Consider the following 22,142-nt stretch of genomic DNA (forward strand, 5'->3'; position numbering starts at 1 on the left):
AGATCTTTCTTGGCACCGACGCTCAGAAGGTGTCATTGGCAGCATTCACATTAGACGACGACACTCGTAGGTGGTGGATGATGATCCGAGAAGGTAATCCCGGTTTGACTTGGGCCAGATTTTTGGAGTTATTTTATGACAAGCATTTTCCTTTTAGTGTCCGAGATCGCAAGACCACAGAATTCCAGACTTTGACCCAGGGTAACAAAACAGTGGCTGAATACGATCGTGCTTTCACCGAGTTGGCAAGATATGCGCCTCACATGGTCAATGATGAGTACAGGAAAGCTAGGAAGTTCGAGAGTGGACTTTGAGGACCAATACAAGATCGAGTCAATATGCTCAACATGCTGACTTATGCCGGAGTGTTAGATAAAGCCATCCTGGCAGAAGTTAACTTAAACAGATATCAGAGTTCAGGGGAGAGCCAGAGAAAGAGGCAGAATTATGACAATCACCGAGTACCATTTGGTGCCAAGAAGAAGGCGAATATGGGCAGTTCCAGCAACTCGAATCAGGAAGGTGATACTAGGCCGACATGTTCAAGTTGTGGGAAGCCACATTTCGGGGTTTGTCGTTGGGCGTCTGGAGCTTGTTTTGAATGCGAAGAGATGGGCCATCGTGTCAAGGACTGTCCCAAGACAAAGGCTAATGATAGCAGGAAAAGTGAGAGTACCTCGGGCTCTACACAAAAAGGTAATGTCGGGAAAGGACATATGAGGCAGGGTAGAGTTTTTGCATTGGTGCCAGGAGACACTTAGAGTGCCGAGACAGTAGTGTCAGGTACCCTTCCAATTTGCTCTCAAGATGCATATATATTGATTGATTCGGGTTCTACACATTCATTTGTATCTGTTAAGTTTGCCGAGAAGTTAAATAGGGAACTAGAACCCCTTGGTTATGTGTTATCTGTGTCTACTCCATCTAGGAGAACTATGAGTGTTGCATCCATTTAGAGGGTTTGTGTTGTTGTGATTGAGGATGTTGAATTATTAGTTGATTTGATGCCATTGAACATGGCTCATTTTGATGTTATATTGGGAATGGATTGGTTAGTAGTAAATCGTGCATCCATTAATTGTGTTTCCAAAAGTGTCACATTGAAACCCCCAAACCAAGCTGAGGTTACGTTTCAAGGTAAAGGAGTAGTATCCCCACCTTACTTGATCTCATCCATGAAAGCTTATAAGTTGATCCAAAAAGGGTGTCAAGGTTACTTGTGTAGTGTACTAAGTAATTTGAATGGGAACGTTGAATTGGCCGATATCCCAGTTGTTAATGAATTCCCCAACGTTTTCCCAAATGATTTGCCTGGCCACTTAGTCGATAGGGAAATAGAATTTACTGTTGACGTTATATCGGGAACCCAGCCTATCTCCAAAACACCTTATAGGATGGCCCCTGCCGAGCTTAAAGAATTGAAACTGCAATTACAAGAGTTATTGGATAATGGTTTCATTAAGCCGAGCACTTCACCTTAGGGAGCGCCAGTTTTATTTGTTAAGAAAAAGGATGGCGCACTTCGTCTTTGTATTGATTACCGAGAAATGAACAAGGTAACCATTAAGAATAAGTATCCATTGCCGAGGATTGATGATTCACTTGACCAATTACAAGGAGCGCAAGTCTTTTCTAAAATTGATCTCAGGTCGGGCTACCATCAGCTGAAGGTTAAAGCCGAGGATGTTGAGAAGACTACTTTTCGGACAAGGTATGGCCACTATGAATTTTTGGTAATGCCTTTTGGAGTGACTAATGCTCCTACAACATTCATGGATTTGATGAACAGCATCTTTAAGCCATACCTAGATGAGTTTGTGGTTGTTTTCACCGACGATATATTGATCTATTCCAAGAGTAGGGATGAGCATGAGAAGCATTTGAGACTTGCCTTACAGATTTTGAGAGACAGAAAGTTGTATGCCAAGCTTAGCAAGTGTGAGTTTTGGCTTTCCAACATTTCATTTTTGGGTCATGTGATTAATGAAGAAGGTATTTCGGTTGATCCTAGCAAAATTGAAGCCATTGTGAACCGGCCGAGGCCGACTAATGTGTCTAAGGTCCGTAGTTTTCTGGGTTTGGTAGGTTATTACAGAAAGACTTCTCAAGGATTGCAGTACCATTGACAGCACTAACTCAGAAGGGAGTGGCGTATGAATGGATCGAGGATAGAGAATCAGCCTTCCAAGAGCTAAAGACAAGGTTAGTCACAGCACCGATTCTTATACTACTGTCAGGCAATGAGGAATTTTAGATTTATAGTGATGCTTCACATAAGGGTTTGGGTTATGTGTTAATGCAAGGGGGTAAAGTCATAGCATATGCATCTCGTCAATTGAAACCCCATGAAAAAAATTATCCTACCCATGATTTAGAACTAACGGCCACAGTATTTGCCTTGAAAATTTGCCGTCATTACTTGTATGGAGCTTATTGCCAAGTTTTCACTGATCACAAGACTTTGAAGGACTTGTTCACTCAAAAAGAATTGAAAATGAGGCAGAGGAGATGGTTGGAGTTGTTGAAAGACTACGACATGCAGATTCAGTATCACCCAGGTAAAGCTAACTCAATGGCCGACGCTTTGAGCAGAAAGTCTATTGGGAGTTTAGCATGTTTGGCAATGACATCGGCAGAACCGACTATTATTGAGGAAGTGAAGACAAGTCAGATGGAGGATGAATTTTTCAAAAAAGTAGCTGAGGGGATCATCACTAAGCCGAGGTCGGGATACACCATTGAAAATCAGGTACTTAAGTTTGAAGGAAGATTGTGTGTGGCCGACGTCCCAGAGTTGAAAAGGAAAGTTTTGCAGGAAGCCTATAGTTCCAAATTTGTCGTTCATCCAGGAAATACCAAGATGTGAAACGGACTTTTTGGTGGCCGAATATGAAAAGGGAAATAGCCGAGTTTGTATCCCAGTGTTTGTATTGTCAACAAGTGAAAGCAGAACATCAGAGGCCAGCAGCACTTCTTCAACCCTTGCTAATACTAGAGTGGAAATGGGAACACATCTTCATGGATTTTGTGGTTGGTTTGCCAAGGACACAAAAAGGTATGGATTCGATTTGGGTTATCATTGATAGATTAACTAAGTCAGTGCACTTCTTGCCCGTTAAGACTACCTTTAATGCTGATCGACTTGCTTTATTGTATATGAATGAGATTGTTAGACTTCATGGAGTGTCGATGTCCATTGTGTTAGACCGAGATCCGAAATTTGTTTCTAGATTTTGGCAGAGTCTACAAAGAGCCTTGGGAACCGAGTTGAGGTTTAGCACAGCTTTTCAAACCCAGACCGATGGGCAAACAGAAAGAACAATTTAGACACTTGGAGATATGCTTAGACTATGTGTATTGGACTTCAAGGGAAGTTGGGAATTACATTTGCCATTAGTAGAATTTGCTTACAACAATGGTTTCCAAGCTACCATTGGCATGGCGCCGTATGAAGCTTTGTATGAAAGGAAGTGCAGATCGCCAATATGTTGGACCGAGGTAGGAGACAAATCTTTGATTGGTCCCGAGCTAGTTCAAGTGACAACTGAGAAGATTAAGCTCATCCAACAAAGAATCAAAACCGCTCAAAGTCGACAAAAGAGTTATGCCAACCAAAGAAGAAGAGAGATAGAATTTCAAGTTGGGGATCATGTATTCCTGAAAATTTCGCCAATGAAGGGAGTTTCAAGATTTGGGAAGAAGGGCAAGTTAGCACCTCGTTACATCGGGCCATTTGAAATCCTTGAAAGAGTTAACCCAGTTGCCTACAGACTTGCTTTACCGCCAGAATTAAGCCAAGTCCATAGTGTGTTTCATGTTTCGATGTTGAGGAAGTATATTCGGGACCCACTGCATGTGATTGATTATTGTGGAATTGTGGTTAATGAAGATTTAGGCTACGAGGAGAAGCCAATGAGAATTATTGATAGGCAAGTGAAACAGTTGAGGAATAAGTCGATACCAATGGTGAAAATTGAATGGAAGGAGCATTACGGCAAGGATGCCACATGGGAAATGGAAGAAGAGATGAAAATCCGTTATTCGGAGTTGTTTTCAAGGCAAGGTAACTTAAGTTTGGGGACCAAACTTCTTTAAGGGGGGGTAGACTGTAATGACCCTCATCCTCGTCTTAGCCATGTTCATGTGCATCTGTATGCTTTTGTTTTGTTAAGCTTGCATTTATAGATTTCGACTTGTTTTGCCTAAAGTAAAGGTCCCTATCTTGTTTTGTGTTTATGTGATTTGCTTGAGTATTGCTTGTATGCTTTGTTCCTTGCTTGGTGTGCGTAGCCTAGGTTTATACCTAGGACCATCTTGGAACCACTTTGGTTGACCTCCACCTTCACCCTGGCATATTGGCCGAGATGTCATCATCTAGGCCGAGGTATGCATCACCTAGGCTGAGATGTGTATCATCTTGGCCGAGATGTTATCATCTAGGCAACCAACATCCTTGATCCTTGCACCTAGTGATCTTAATCCTGGACTGGTATGACCTAGACCGAGGTGTGGCACATCTAGGCCGAGGTGTGGCACAGCTAAGTCAAGTGTTGTCCTTCCTAGCCGAGATCATTGAAACCTTCTTGCCCGAAGCTTATGTCCTAATCCGAGATCATTACCTTGTTAGAGTGCCCTTGTCACCTTGCTTGTTATACACACTTTGTCATACTCTTGTCTTGTCATTCTGTCACCTTTTTGAGGAGATCCAATCTGGCGTTGCCGCGTGTCCCAGCAGAGGGTTAAGTCAGGTACTAGCTAAGAACCCATATCATTTTGTGTCATGCCTTTTGCATTATAGAGAGAGAAGCTCTAGGAAGAGGAAGAGAAGTTTAGAGTGAGAGAGCTAGATCCCAAGCTTGATCTTTAGAGTTTAAACCGTTAGATCCGTGTTTTGAGGTTAGATTCTTGATCTATTCTTGTTATTCTTTATATTGTTCCGATCACGTTGCATGATCTAGCATGATTCATGAGTCATGCATTGATTCAAAGTTTGGTTTTAGAAAGAGAACATCATGTTCTTGTGTCTTTGAAATAAAACCATGTTTTGATTCAAAAGTTTGTATCAAGATCCATGTTTTTGTGTTTGTTTTCAAGAAGATCTTCAACTACAGGTACCCAGGTCCATGTTTTTGAACTCATGCCATGAAATCTCAGATTTTGTAATAACAAGTTATGATTTTAGCATTCATGTTCTTCGTGTTCATGTTCTTCATGTTCTTCAAGAGGAAACCCAGATTTCCAGACTTCATTTCCCTAAGTGTGGTCGCCGAGACCCACTCTTGCCTAGATCTCGCACCTAGGCCTAGGGGACCACACCTCGGACAAGAGGTGTGGGACCTCAGCTGAGACCTGGTTGGTACCCAACCTGTTTTTCTGAGATGAAAAACAGTGTTTTAACTCTCGACACATGTTTTTCTTTGTCTTGACTTAGTTTTGAAAGAAATGTCGGGATCGTTTACACTCATGTAAAGAATGTTCTAGGGATGCATTTCACATCCATCTTTGAGCATCTCTTCTTGTCTTCTTGAAATGCATTCAATGGGATTTGTTATGTACTTGTAGGCCTTGGATCCTTGCCTTAATCCCTGCACTCGAAGAGCTATGTGAGTGGTATTTTTAATAAAGCTATGTTCTAATGCTTTGATTAAAGCTTTGCTTGTTTCATTTTGGAAAAATGTTTGTTTAAGTATGAATGATTATTCCTAGTTTTGTATCAAGTATTATCTTATTTTGATGACATTCTTCGAAAGTCCTTAGTGCTAGGGGACTATAATTCAACTAGTACCCTTGTTTGAGATATCTCCCTTGCCACCGACGGTCTTATACAGGTGGGTTTGTCTAATTGATTCCGGGTCGATTATTCCTTTGTTTTGTCAGGAATGTCATCCCTTGTATTATATTGATGCTAGTAACCATCCTTTGAAGCTTTGAAAGACTTGATAGATGAACTTGGTTCATCCTTTGATTTTGTACAAGATATGCCATGTATTGTTTTGATAAAGATCTCGAATATCATTCATTCAAACCTTTATTACTAATATCATTCACTGAGTATCTAAGCTCACGCTCCCCTATATATATGTAGGTGACGAGCAAGAAGGCGGTGATGCCTAGATGTTATTTGCAAGATTATTTTGGATTCATGTTTTGCTAGCATCTTGAAGATTATGCTTCTTAGCTTTGTAATTCATTTCTCTTGTATACGTCGACTTTAGAAGCCTTTTGATCAAGATGCAACATGTACTTATTTTATTTGTATACAGATTGTACACCATGTTAAAATGTATGTCATTTCATTTGACTTATGCACAGCTCTTGTAGACTATTTAGATTTAAATTTATTGCCTCCGCGTATGTAAGCCCCATATGTATACTCTGATTGTGTGTGGATCCTTGTAAGTTGGCCTTCGGTAATCTCGGATTACTGGCCATCATGGCACCATTCTACTAGGGGGGAATGGGGTCGTGACATAAATGATACACACATACACGAAGAATGATATTTTATTTTTGGTATCTATTGTCTTTCTTTTCTTGTGTTGAACTATTCTTTTTGGTTTAGATCTCGGAAATCTAGAGGGTGACAACATTTATCCACATGTTACTTATTTGTCCATGTAATCTGTCTATTTATCCATATCATGGCCACCACCAGTCGCCACAGCGATATTTCTGACCATTTTTCTGGAAAAAATTTTCCTACGTTGGTGGTGGTGTGGGAGTGATCTAGCATCAGTGGGATAAATTAGAAAACAAATTTCCTCAAAACAATAATTTGTCCTTTTTATTGAACAATTTCATTAATCATGTCCTTACTTTCATAAAAAAAGTCAATCGCAAGTTGCTTTCAATCACTATTTTTCTTATATCCATTTTCAATTACAAAAAAAAATACAAATCATCACAAACTACAAAACTCCAAACTATAAAACTCCAATTACAAAATTACAAAACTATTTTCAAAATATACAACCAAATAAATTGTAGATTAATGAAATTATTTGGTGACCTTTTTTTTATTATTGAAATAAGGATAAGATTAATGAAATTGTTTGGAAGCACACTGAATCATTCATCAATTTCATTAATTGCAAATTGCATTTGTTTCAATGATAATTATGATTTTAAAAAATAAATTACAGACACAAATGTAAATTAATTAAGTGATTATCAATATCCGATTAATATAATTTTTTACAAAGTTAATATATACTTGATGAACTCTACACATTAAATAATTTAAATTATCACAATGAGTCCGAAATTAGAACCACCGCGGCCAAACAGCATATCTGAAGCGGAGAGGAGTAGGGCTGGCAATTTGAACCTGGCCCGACAAGGACCCGACCCCCCGACCCCGATTTGAGCGGTTTCGGGCCAGGGACTGGGATAAGTGTCCAAGCCCGTCGCCGAAAAATATCCCCGACGGGACGGGGATGGTATTAAAAAATCAATCCCCGATCAGTTTCGGGCCAGGGACGGGGATAAGTGTCCAAGCCCCGTCCCCGGCCCCGTTCCCGGCCCGGTTGATCCCCGAAATAAAATTACCATTTTACCCCTCTATATATATATATATATATATAAAACTAAACCCTAAAACATTACACCATTACCGCCTCTCATTTTCTCCCTTCCCTCTCTCTCTTTCAGTAGATCGAGCAGCAGCGGTGTCGCTGTCTCTGATCGTCGGAACCTTGTGGATCGTCGGAACCACCATCATCCCCGTCATCCCCCTCATTATCAAGATGGACCGCGAGCACCAGCTCAACGATCTAGAGTTGTAGCTCAGCTCAATGATCAGATGATGATGAAAACAGATTTCAGATTTTTTTTCAGATTTCAGATTTTTTTTTATTTTTTTTTTTCAGATTTCAGATTTTTTTGCCACCTAAAGAAATTGCTTTTTTTCAGATGAAAACAATCTAAACTCTTTTTTTTTTTTTTTTTTTAGATTTCAGATATTTCATTTTAATGAGAACCTTCAGCCCATGTGATTTTCAGTTTTTGTTCTTGTGTTGTGTTGAACAAAATTTAAAAAATAAATAAATAAATAGGGCCGGGGATATTTCAGGGTCGGGGAAACCCGATCCCCGATCGAGGGAGGGGACGGGGGGAGCGATGTGCTCCCTGCCAGGAATCGGGGGCAGGGACGGGGAGTTTATCACTTTCGGGGATCGGGGACGGGTAGTGTAGTCCCCCGCCCCGCCCCGCCCCGCCCCGTTGCCATTTCTAGAGAGGAGCTAAGACCTATTCTAAAAATTGCTCTTGAGCTGAGCCTGAGTCAGCAACGTGTCGATGTCAAGTGTCCTCTTTTCGCCAAAACATAGATGGTAAGTAACAATTGAATTACATTTAAAATAAAAATAAAAACTTACTAGTTAATATATATACTTTAAAAAACAGAGTAAAGACATGGCCATACATGATAGCTTATCCTAAAATTGTGTACGAAGACAAATTTAACGTGTACAATTATTTGTCATTGTTTTTATATGGTTAAAATACAATTAGTTGTCATTATCACCAAGAAACTAGAATACATTGATTTATTTGTCATCGAATCAGCAAGAAATTAAGAAAGAAAGTCCAAAGAAAATAAAGAGAAGTGGGCAAAACAACCCCTCCTTATCTCTGTGCGTCATGCATAAATAGTCATAGAATTAACCCTTTAAGTTTGAGACACCCAAATAAATAAATAAAAATATACATTTTTATAAAACATATATGATAATATATCTTTTTATTCGCACGACTCAAGAATTAATTATGAAAAATGACCCAACTATTATGTGATTTAAAACCTAAAGAGAAGTCACAATAATTATATTAAAAATATAAAACTATTTGTATTTTCTGTAATGTTTAGAGGTCGTAAGCATAATATACCCAAATTTCATGTTTCAAACATCCCTATTAATAATTGCTTCCCAATTGAACACAAAGATGGCTTTAAAACTGGCACACTTGCTTTGCTTGCTTCTGATTTTGCTGCTTTCTACTTTGATAATTGCTTGTTCCAACCTCGTACTCTGTCACTCTGTGGTTGAGTCTCTCTCAGGATTTGAAGGATCCCTTCCCTTTGAACTTGAAACATAGCTTCAAAAAAAATAATAAAAAAAATATATATATATATATATCAGTGTGTTTAGTTTCAATTTTCTCAATTCAGTTTTTAAAAAATTGTATTTTTTGTTTTTCGCATTTTTTTATTTTTAATGAATATTTTTAAAATTTTAAGCATTTTTTTTTTTACATTTTTAGATGCATCTAGTATTTAAAAAGTAAAATATTTATGAAAAAATATTTCAAAAAATTAATAAATACAAAAAATACACTGAATTTTCATTTTTTTTTGTATTTTTTATATTTAGTAAATTTTTTAAAGATTTTTTTTACGAAAATTATACTTTTTAAGTGTATTTATGTTAGATGTGTTTAAAAATTTTAAAAAAAATTACTTAACATATTAAAAAAATTCAATAAAAACAAAAAAATACAGAAAATAAGAAAGTATAATTTTCTGAAAAGTGTTTTTGAAAACCCAAACCAAATTTTTTGAAAAAATTAAAAAAAAAAAACTGAATTATTTTTTGTGCACAATTAAAAATTTTGTATTTATAAAGGAGTATGATGATGGAAAGTTGATGTGCAAAATTGAAAGGGAAAAAATTGTAAAAATAAAAAAATTAATAATATTCTCAGTTTTAAAATTGCAAAAAACTAAAAATGTTAACGGTTTTATTGAATAGTTTTTTTTTTTTTTTTTTTTAGAGTGTGGTTTTATTGAATAGTTAAATCAAACCAATAAGTAAAATGGCAAAAATGCTTAATCTCATAATTTGATTTTTATCAGTTTGTGAAATAATTATCTAAAAAAATATTTTAAAATTAAAACAATTGATAATATTTTTAATTTATTAAATAAATTTATTGATATAAAAAATCTTAAATAAAACCTAAACCATTATAATATTTATAAATAAGACTTTTGCTCGTGACCCGCGTGTTGCTGCTAATTGCTATCATGAATAAAAAAATGGGAAAATAATCATGAGTTGATGATCCTTTTGACCGGCGTGTTGCTGCTAATTGGTATCACGAATAAAAAAATGGAAAAACAACCACAAGTGGATGATTGAAAAAAAAATTTGCAAATTATAAAATTTATAAATTTTAATTATTATAATTTGCGGGGCCGAATAATGGGGATCGTAAAGAGGCCGAATAGATGAACTTGGAAAACTGGAATATAAATACAGTATTCGGCTTCGCCCTACATATTCGGCCTCCTACCCCATTCGGTCGAAAGGCCGGTTGGATAAGGGGCCGAGTGAAAAGCAGTCTGCTACGAAAGAGGCCGAATGCCGAATTGAAGATGGGCCCAATCCTAAGGCCCAAGAAAGAAAATATACAAATAAAAGAACATCAGGCAGAAAAAGGTATGTGAGAATCAGTATATTTAACTTAGAATACAAGTAATCTTGAGTGTTGAGATTGACTTGCCCGTTGGAGTGCTAATTCTGGCACCCCCGACTGGAGTGTTTATTCCTTTTCAGGTGACTAGCAGAGGATCACGAGCGTCCCCCAGGATCAGAAGAGTATTTCCGAACCACTTCTCCACAATTGGCGCCGCCTGTGGGAATACTCAAACACATCCATGGCGGGGTAACGGAAGACCCTCCGATAGTCACTGATGAAACCACGCAGAGAGACGATCTCACTCTAACAAACATGCTTAGACCGAAGACTATCCCCGTAAGACGCGCTTTGAACTTCACCTCATCCTCGACTTCAGAACATGAGGCAATGCAAGCGATCATGGAACAAGCAAAGCAAAACGAACAAAGGCTGAAGAACATGATCGCTGAAAACGAACGTCTCCGTCAGGATTTGGCCTTGGAGGTAGCGAAGTCCAAACAGGTTGTACGCCAAGATCCGAAACGACCTATGAGGGCAGGAGGTCGACGATCTCGAGCCCGACAACAAGACACTGATAGCGACTCCGACTCATTATCCCTGGAGCCCAAGAAGAAGGGACGATCTGAAACTTCCAGTTCCTCTGAAGAGAGTCCACGTATAAGGCATAAGTGCAGACGAAACAGTTCAGATAAAGAAGATCGGCATGATCCCTTCGTACGATGGATTGCAAAGGCAGTGCTACCCAAGAAATTCAAAGCACCGTCATTCACCTTGTACGACGGTAAATCAGACACCACCGATCATATCCGCCATTACAAGTAGGCCATGACGTTGCATGCAGATGACGAGGCTTTGATGTGCAGAATATTCCCAAGTAGTTTGGGACCACTAGCTGTCAGGTGGTATTATAAACTGGAGCCGGCTTCGATTAAAAGCTTCCACCAACTCCAAAAATCCTTCAGAGCAAGGTTTATCACTAATGAGGTCCAGCCAAAGCAAGCCAATTCCCTCTGGGCAATGCAGATTCAACCGGGGGAAACCCTTCGTGCCTACTCGGCGCGGTATTGGGAATGTTTCAATCTGGTAGACGATACTTGCAATGACTCCATGGCCATCACCGCTTTCAAGATGGGGCTGCATCCCGACAGTGCCCTCCGCAGCTCTTTGACCAGACGACCTTCCAAAACAGTTTGGTCGTTGATGAAGAAAGTTGAAAAATATTGTAAAGTGGAAGATGATGCCTTGAGGGTTAAAGCCGGAAATGTGACCAACAAGACGGCTCCTGCTGAAACTGCTCAACCGTTAAATTCTGTAGCACCCCAGAGCCCTGAACCACGGCATTGAGCCAAACGGGACCAGAGACGGGATTCCTGCTGATCAAGCGACCAATGCTCCCACCGAGAAAATGAACAACTGCAAGTTGATAGCAGGCGCACGAGGCGCGCCGACAAGAAATATACGGAGTTGATAGAGCCGATCAGTGCGGTTATGTCCAAAATCCAACACCTTCCGTTTTTCAAATGGCCGTCGATAATGGTGGGACCTCCCGACACGAGAAGACGGGACAGACGATGTGAGTATCACAAGGACCATGGCCATGATACTGATAGTTGTTATACACTGAAGGATCTCCTGGAGGAATTGGTACAAGATGGCCGGCTGTAGTAGTACATCCGAAAAAGCAACCCAACAAAAGCAATAGCCTTAAGACAGGATTCACCTCCCCTCGGCGTGATCCACATGATATACAGCCTGCCAATTTCATCTGCGGTGCACACGATTCAGTCGAATCCTAGCCCTCAAAACCAACTCACTCCGGCTAAACGACCCCATGAAGTTGCAAGAATTTCTTTTGATGATTCAAATCTGGCCGGTGTGACACTTCCCCACATTGATCCCTTGGTAATTGAGTTACGTATAAACCGATTCACAGTTGAGTGCGTACTCATTGATCCGGGGAGCACATCAGAGGTTATGTACTACAAGACATTCACCAAGCTCGGCTCCTCCGAATCGGATCTCTCCCCGGCCCCTTATCCACTATTCTGCTTCAACGCCAATCCAGAATTCCCGTTGGGGAAAATCACACTACCCGTTCGAGCGTGCTCCCGCACAGTAGATGTAGAATTCTTGGTCGTTAAGCTGCCATCGCCGTACAATCTCATTATGGGGCAGACTTGGTAGCACACCATGCAAGCCGTACCGAGTACGTATCATCAGCTGCTTCGCTTCCCGACAGAACGCGGTACTGAGAAAATTCGTGGCTCCTAGAAATCGGCGCAAGCATATTATCTCCTTGCCAAAAAAAGGCCAAAGCAACTGCAGGTGAATTCTATTGAGGTGCCAGATCGAGAGAGCCTCGACGATGTTGGGCGGCTCCCAAATGAAAAGGCCACGGAAGGCTTAGACTGAGTTGAAATCGATGGAAACCCAAACAAATTCTTCATGATCGGCGCATCCCTGAGTCAGGCCGACAGACATCAACTAGTCTCTTTCCTGCTTAGCAACCTCGATGTCTTTGCGTGGACTCTATATGAGATGCCCGGTATAGATCCGTCCGTTTCACACCACCGTTTGAATGTTGATCCTAAGTATAAGCCGATCATTCAGAAAAGCCGGCGGTCAGCCGCAGAGCACACTGCCGCCGTTGTTGAGGAGGTTGACAGGTTACTTGACGCCGAGACAATCAGGGAAGTGACCTACCCTACATGGCTCTCTAATACAGTGGTGGTGAAGAAGAAAAACGGAACTTGGCGAGTGTGCGTCGATTTCACGGACCTGAACAAAGCCTGCCCCAAGGATTGTTGTCCCCTACCAAGAATTGACCAACTTGTAGATGCGACGGCACGCCATCAACATATGAGCTTCCTCGATGCTTACAGAGGCTACCATCAAATCACCATGCATCCAGAGGACCAGGACAAAACTGCATTCCTCACTCCAAGAGGAACCTACTGCTACAAGGTTATGCCTTTTGGACTGAAGAATACAGGGGCAACCTACCAAAGACTGGTCACCGCCATGTTCAAGGAGCAACTCGGTCACACTATGGAAGTGTACATTGACGATTTGGTGGTCAAGTCCAAGGAAGAGCAGAATCATATAGCTGATCTAGAAGAGACGTTCGGCATTCTACGCAAATATAGAATGAAGCTGAACGCTTCCAAATGTGCGTTTGGGATCAGGTCTGGAAAATTCTTGGGATACATTGTCAACCACCGAGGAATTGAAGCCAACCCAAGGCAAATCACAGCAATCCTAGAACTCGGCTCTCCTCGATAGGTCAAAGAAGTTCAGAAGTTAATGAGCATGGCCGCCGCACTCAACAGGTTCATCAGTCAATCCACAGATCGCTGTTGCCAATTCTTTCATACACTACGGCAGGGCAAGGCTTTTGAATGGTCCGCCGAATGCGAAGTCGCTTTCAACGGCCTCAAGACCTACCTCCGCTTAGTACCACTCTTGACAACACCTATTGCTGGTGACCCGCTCATTTTGTATCTGGTAGTTTTCGACAGAGCCGTCAGTGCCGTACTGATAGAGGAAGAGCTTGGGGAGCAGCGGCCAGTGTATTATGTGAGCAAGGCAATGGTTGATGCCGAAACACGCTACCTTCTGCTGGAAAAACTCATCCTAGCCCTAGTCATCACGGCAAGAAAACTGATGCATTACTTCCAGGGACACAGCATTGGGGTGCTAACAGATTATCCCCTCTGATCAATACTACGAAGTGCAGAAGTATCAGGACGTGTTTCAAAGTGGGCTCTTGAACTCGGCCAGTATGATATTTAGTTCCTACCTAGAACCTCAATCAAGGGACAGGTGCTTGCCGACTTTCTTGCCGAATTCACTGGTGGTCTTGCTGATTTCAAGTCTGATGAGATTCGACCGGAGCCGAACTAGAGAATTTATGTTGGGGACATTTGGCAGTTCTACTGTGATGGATCATCCAATCAGCGGGGCATCGGAGCCAGAGTTATAATCATGGCTCCCGACGGCACAATAATTGAGCAGGCCGTTAAGCTTGGCTTCGAAGCGTCAAATAACGAAGCCGTATACGAAGCCCTCCTAGCTGATTTGCGGAATGCACATCTTTTGGGTGCTCGGCGTTTGCTTGTATTTTGCGATTCAAAACTGGTGATCAATCAGCTAAAGGGGGAGTACGCGGCAAGAAACGACTGTATGGCGGCTTACATGAAAACGACCAACTCCTTGTTGGCAAAATTTGACCATCATGAATTGAACCAGATAACTCGTGATCAGAACACATACGCAGATGCCCTTGCCTACCTAGCCTCTGCCATTAACTCAGAGATTAAACGGATCATCGAAGTAGGTTTCATCCCGGAGCCGAGCATTGGCCCTTCGGAGGAAGTTCAGGTCAATGTTATAGAAGCTAGACCGAGTTGGATAGATCTCATTGCTGCATTCTTGTCTTCCAAATAGCTCCCAGCGGACAAAAAAGAAGCGCACAAGCTACGAAACAAAACCCTACGATACTACTTGGATCCGCAAGGAAAGCTTTATAGGAAATCCCTTTCTGGTCCATACTTGTAATGTGTACACCTGGACAAAGTCGAAGAGCTTCTGACTGAAATACATAAGGGCAGTTGTGGCGCCCATTCTGGCGGGCGGTCTTTGGCCCATCAAGCTATAACACCAGGGTATTACTGGCCGACAAGGAGAGCTGATGCCGAATGCTATGTGAAAAAGTGTGAACAGTGCCAGAAGTTCTCTCCTTAAACCCACCTGCCTACAGAAGAGCTAAACTCCATAACTAGTCCTTGGCCGTTTACCCAATGGGGGCTTGACATCGTCGGACCATTGCCTCGTGCCCCGGGTAACAAGCGATTTTTGTTTGTCGCGACAGATTATTTTACAAAATGAGTAAAAGCGGAGGCACTAATGCACATCCGAGATTCTGACGTAAAGAGTTTTGTTTGGAAAAGCATCATAACGCGATTCAGCATTCCAAGAGCACTTATCTCAGACAACGGCACCCAGTTCGACTGTGGCGTTTACCGGGAATTGTACAGCAAATATGGTATCCGACCTTATTTCTCCACGCCGGCCTATCCTTAAAGCAACGGTCAAGCTGAAGCCTCTAACAAATCCATCTTAGACGGCATCAAGAAAAGGCTGGAGAATGCAAAAGGAAAATGGGTCGAAGAATTGCCGAATGTGTTGTGGGCTCATTGAACTACACCAAGACGATCTACTGGGGAAACGCCGTTTGCTCTGTGCTTTGGAACCCAGGCAATCATGCCCCTGGAGATTGCCCTCCCAACCTTAAAATCGAAAGTTTTTGACATGGGCCAAAACGACATGATGCTGGCCCTAGATTTGATTCTGATTGAAGAACGCCGAGACCGCGCCCTTGCATCCACGGCGCGGTATCAGCAACAGCTTCCTAAGTCATATAATCAACGTGTTCAGCTGCGCCGTTGCATACCAGGAGAGTTAGTCCTGAAGAAGGTGCTCCCAACTGCCGAAAAATTGGTGGATGGAAAATTGGGTCCAAACTGGGATGGCCCTTATCAGATTGATTCGATCGCAGGAGTGGGGGCATATCGGCTCAAAGACATGTCTGGAAGGAGTCTGCCACGGCCTTGGAATTCAACGCATTTATCTAAATTTTATCATTGACCCAACCTGTGGGATATGATGCTTGTTCTGAACGGATCGCCATGTACATCTCATTTTCTGTAATGCAAACATCTCATTTTCTATAATGCAAAGATCCCTATGTACATCTCAGCTCAAAGGTGTTCCGATAAAAGCCTCTGGATTCGGAGCGCCCTTTGTGGATATCACGATTGGCGAAATAAAGTCTCCGGATTCGGAGCCCCATCGGCGCATGATGTCTTTGGGCCGAAAAAGCCTCCGGATTCGAAGCGCCCTTCGTGGATATCACGATTAGCCAAATAAAGCCTCCAGATTTGGAGCCCCATCGACGCATGACATCTTTGGGCCAATTGAGCCTCCGGATTCAGAGCGCCCTTCGTGGATATCACGATTGGCCAAAGTCTCCGGATTCGGAGCCCCATCGGCGCATGACGTCTTTGGGCTGATTAAGCCTCCGGATTCAGAGTGCCCTTCGTAGATATCACAATTGGCCAAATAGTCTCCGGATTCGGAGCCCCATCGGCGCATGACGTTTTTGGGCTAAAAACGCCCCCAGATTCGGGGCCCCATCGGCGCATGACGTCTTTGGGCCAATTAAGCCTCCGGATTCGGAGCGGCCTTCGTGGATATCACGATTGGCCAAATATTCTCTGAATTTGGAGCCCCATTGGCGCATGACGTCTTTGGGCCGAAAATGCCTCCGGATTCAGAGCGCCCTTCGTGGATATCACGATTGGCCAAATAGTCTCCGGATTCAGAGCCCCACCGGCGCATGACGTCTTTGGGCCGAAAAAGCCTCCTGATTCGGAGCACCCTTCGTGGATATCACGATTGGCCAAATAGTCTCCGGATTCGAAGCTCCATCGGTGCATGACGTCTTTGGGCCGATTAAGCCACTGGATTCGGAGCGCCCTTAGTGGATATCACGATTGGCCAAATAGTCTCCGGATTTGGAGCCCCATTGGCGCATGACGTCTTTGGGCCAAAAAAGCCTCCGGATTCAGAGCGCCCTTCGTGGATATCATGACTGGCCAAATAGTCTTCGGATTCGGAGCCCCATCGGCGTATGACGTCTTTGAGCCAAAAAAGCCTCCAGATTCGGCGCCCCATCGGCGCCTGGCATTTTTAGGCCGATTAAGAATCCGTCTTCGGGCCGATTAAGCCTCTAGATTCGGAGTGCCCTTCGTGAATATGTTGGTGCTCTCTGGAGCCGAATAAATACTAAATGCAGAGTGCTCTTATGGCGAGCCAGCAAAATCCGTTTACACATTTACACAAACGCTTAGTTAATTCGGGCCGATCAATATTTATCCAAACATTTACACTATGAAACGCAAAACATGCAAATGCGTGTCGAATAAAAATTACAACAAAACACAAACACTTTTCGTCACTCAAAATTACATAGATTTCAATCAATGTACTATTATTCAAAATTACAATAAAAATAGACGATGTACTTTTATTCAATCAGTCGAAAATTACATAAGATTTCGCATTACAATGCCTACCCCTACGCGACTTCTCCCTCATCGTCACTCTTTTCGACTTCAAAGGCAGAGCAGTGAAAATGATCACGCTGGTACCGCGGTAACGCCGAGTCAACACCCTCTACTCGAAGAGCCTCCCCGATCCGAAGTGCCTTAATCCAACCATGCCTAAAGCCGCGGTTCTCACATCGGCAGACCTCCTCTGTAAGCTTCTCCTTGGTTTTGTCGATACCAATCTCCGACTCGCATGAAAGCCTTGTTCATACCCCATGGTCCTTGCATTTTTCACGGCAAACATGCTTGCCGTCTCCCTATCGACTATCGCGTGACTTAATAGCCGTTGAGTCACTCTTTCGTCCATGACCGGGTTAGAGTGACCTGCCGTGCAAGGCTCGACGGTTTGAGCCTTCCTAAGTTCCTTGAGCTCACGCTCGGCTTTTTTCGTGCAAACCTTTAAACTACGTATTCGTTCTTCCTTCTTCTCTATTTCCCGTCGCGCGGCGTGCAGATGCATGCCGACCTCATAGGCGGTGTACAGCCCCTTCACCGCTCCATGGATGCCTTCTCGAAATACATTGAAATCTTGTCATCCAACTATCGACTGCTGGACCTCAGGTGGAAAGATCTGTCGAGCGAACTCGACTACTACACCTGGGTCGTTAATGATGGAATCCGCCTCCGTCTTCGGTTTATTTCCCACAAAAGCTGCAAAACTCAACGGTCGTGGCGTCGCATCAAGCTCGCTTCTCAGTCGCGGTCGCGGGGAGCTTTCCCGTTGCTGTTTCTCCTTTCGGGGTGATCTACTTCGACGACTAGGGGGCTGACGCCTTTCCCATTCTTTGGACGCCCTTCCTCCCGTGCGCATAGGCTCGCTACTACGATTCATTACAGCGTCTAACTCAGCCAATGTTCGTCCTTCTCCTCTACTGTTGAAGAACAGCCTGTTTGATATTCGCACTTGTCCCAGGCTAGTTTAAATCAAGTCTGAATAAAAATAAGAGGAATTACTGGTGCGAACTCACCCCATTTATCCTTAATGTATGCAACGACCCTGAGGCGACGTCATTAATTCTAAACGCCAAAAGGCCAGATGCCGATCGCACCATTCCATGAACTAGTCCCATTCGGCTTATGAAGTTCCTGCACTGGCTGGGGCAAGGGTAGATTTATTAATCTAATTGGCCAAGTATCTAGGCCCAATGCCGATCCATCTATCCCTCAGCCATTCCACGAACTAGTCCCATTCGGTTTATGAAGTTCCTGCATTGGCTGGGACAATGGCAGATTTATTAATCTGACCGGCCAAGTATCTAGGCCCAATGCCGATCCATCTATGCCTCAGCCATTCCACGAACTAGTCCCATTCGGCTTATGAAGTTCCAGCACTGGTTGGGGCAAGGGTAGATTTATTAATCTGATCGGCCAAGTATCTAGGTCCAATGCCGATCCATCTATGCCTCAGCCATTCCACGAACCAGTCCCATTCGGCTTATGAAGTTCCTGGACTTGCTGGGGCAAGGGCAGATTTATTAATCCGATCAGCCAAGTATCTAGGCATTAATCCGATCGGCCAAGTATCTAGGCCCGATGCCGATCGATGGGTGCCACAGCCAGTCCATGAACTACAAGTATTCGGCTTTTTGGAGTTAAAATTGCCTAATTATCTACATGAACGTTTTATCCAAAATAACAAAACACTATATCATTCATCAATAATACAATTTAGCACAACTAACAGCAAAATACAAAAGGAATTTTCATTAAGTAAATTAGGCACAAATTGTAGCCATTTTACATATGAAAACTACTAAACAAAACGTTACAAGTTGGCATACAAATGCCTAGCAAAAACAAAAAGAAAAAACATCTGAAATGAAAATGACTGTAGCAATACCAAACGAAAAGCTGTAAAATACATTTGAAATCCTAAAACAAAAACAAGTGTCGCCCATATCAGTCCTCAGAGTTAGACTCCAGCGGCTCAACATCCACTTGCTCAAGTGGAATTGGCATAGCCAATGTCACATTAGCAGCAGCAAGGGCTTTGAGCCAGCCGTGTTTGAATCCCCGATTCTCAAATTTGGGGGACCTCTTGCACGTAATTTTTGAGGGCAACACCTTCCCCGGCCTCATACGCCTTTGAAGCTTCAGTGTCAGCTACCTCATTCGTCGCCTTTGATTCCGTCAAGTCCGCCTCAAGTTTGGCGATTGCCTCTTGGGCTAACTTAAGAGCAGTTTCACTCGTGTCCGCCCTCTGCCCGGCAGCCAATTTGAGTTGGTCCGCATTTCAGGCCCTCTCCAACTCGGCCTCGGCCCTGGCAGCTTTCATTTGCCTCAAGGCCTCAAACTCGGCACGACTCCTTTTCCCCTCAACTTCGATTTGTAAACGGCCAATTCGTTCGATGGCGTCGTGCTGGCGGCGGCCTACCTCGGCTATCCTTCCGACCGTCTGCAAAACAGGAGTAGGAGGTTAAATCCAAACATATATACACAGAAAGCAATGACAAGATCAAGATCTTTACCAGAAGAGCTGATTGAGCGGCTAACGCTACCGCTAAAACGTCTGGCTCCCAGCGAAAAGTGGCCTTGTCAGACGGTAATGAGACTGATGAGGCCAGGCTGAGCGCAACGGCTGGGTCTTTTATAGCCGATGCGTCAGAAGAGATTGGCATGTTTCTTACCTTTGGTTGAACCACAAAAGGCACAACTGTATTCGACTCCTCTAAACGTGGCCGTTTGTCAGCAGGCTCTTCTCCAGACCCGGCCTCAACCTCAATAGGACACTTTTCCGACCGTCGTTCAGCCTGGTCATTTGTCGGCACGATTGGCTCCAACTCGGCATCTCGTACTTGAATCGTCTCCTCCGTAACAGGCAAGGGCGGCTCAATATCTGCGACGGGCGGCACTTCGGATCGATTAGCCTCCGCTCGAATGGCCTCCGCTCTCCGCCGTGCAGCCATTCATTCGGTGTTGGCCTTTTTGGCGAGCTTTGTAAGTGACAAACCGGCCATATCTTCAGGGAACGTGCCGGGAAGATCCTCTAATCTGTTAAAGACATCGTCGTAACCTTCCCCTCGACCTGAGGTGGACGGAAGGTTGGCTGAATTGAGGCCGACTTCTTCAAACGCTAGCCTTAAAGCCTCGTCTACTTCGGCCTCGGACTGGCCTGATTCGTCAGCGACCTCTTCTACGCGCTCCGAGTCGAATCCTTCGAAGCCGATTTGGCGCAAGTTTCTGAAGTTGGTCAAAATAAGAGCCGTTGGAAACTCCTCGCCCCTTGGAATGGGGATGTTTTCTGCTGCTGAGAAAGTCGTGTACGTCGACTCGTATTGAAGCAGAATATGGGCCGCTCTCCCTTGTTTCTGAAGGCTTGGACGGCCGAAGTATTTCAAAGCAACCTTTATCTCCGAAAGAATGTCGTCGTTGGTTGAGGTCAAAACTTTTTTCAAATCGTTTCCTGCACAAGCAAAACCATTAGGTCTCAAAAGTGAAGCTTTACAAATATAACAAAAGGAAAAATAAACACAACAGGCTATATGGCCACCTAGTTTGCCCCTCCGCCTAGGAATAGGACTGAGGCGATCCTCGCCTTCGCCGAATTCCCAGTTGCCTTGGATTACGACCATAACATCATCGACTCGCTTCCCAGAGCTGGAAAGCATAGTCACTAGTTGATGGTCAGTGTCCGTGGCCCTAAGGAAATAACGACCGTGCCGACCGAAAGACTTGGCCAAGGCATAACAATGCCCAATAGCAGGAATGCCGAGGTTGATCCTAAGGCGACGGTTTAGCGCTACAATCCCCATTATGACTCTAAAGAAATTGACATTGGGTTGGGAAGGAATTAGACCCCAATGGCAGAGCACAGCCCTAAGGAGTGGATGAAAGGGGAATCGGACTCCATACTCTGCGATTGATAGGAGAGGGGAGACGATCGTGGTTTTGTCAGCCCTCTCCATATCGAGGGTGCCGTCTGTCACCAGAGACAGATGAACGTCATCAAGAATGGAAAAATGGCGTCGAAAGCTAGAAATTCGATCCGAAGAGAGGATGTCTTTTAGATGTTTTGCCATTTTCTTCAGTTTATAGATATATTCTAAACTAAAAACAAACCAAGAAAAAGGATTTAGAGCAGAGAGGGAGAAGACTTACAAGAGACGAAGAAGATTGTGAAACAAAGGAAGTTGCAGAGATAGTTTGGAAGGAAGGCCAGCAACAAGTATCTGAAAGTGTATGTATTTGAAAGGACATCCAAATTTTAAATCGTAATAAATAGAAGTGTACGAAGGGGCGGGAAGTTGAAATGATAACCGAGAAGCATGTGCTCAGACATCTGCATTGGAATGAGGTCAGCCACTGAATTTTGGCCTTGACTTTTCGAGTTTGAAATCAAACACTCCAACCAACTGTCATTTGTGGGGTGTTTGGGAGGCAATTGTGGGGGCCGAATAATGGGGATCGTAAAGAGGCCGAATAGATGAACTTGGAAAGCTGGAATAGAAATACAATATTCGGCTTCGCCCCACATATTCGGCCTCCTAACCCATTCGGTCGAAAGGCCGGATGGGTAAGGGGCCGAGTGAAAAGCAGTCTGCTATGAAAGAGGCC

Source organism: Camellia sinensis, unplaced genomic scaffold (genome assembly GCF_055761805.1).
Source record: "Camellia sinensis isolate YWXY unplaced genomic scaffold, ASM5576180v1 Unanchor3, whole genome shotgun sequence".
Lineage (NCBI taxonomy): Eukaryota > Viridiplantae > Streptophyta > Magnoliopsida > Ericales > Theaceae > Camellia > Camellia sinensis.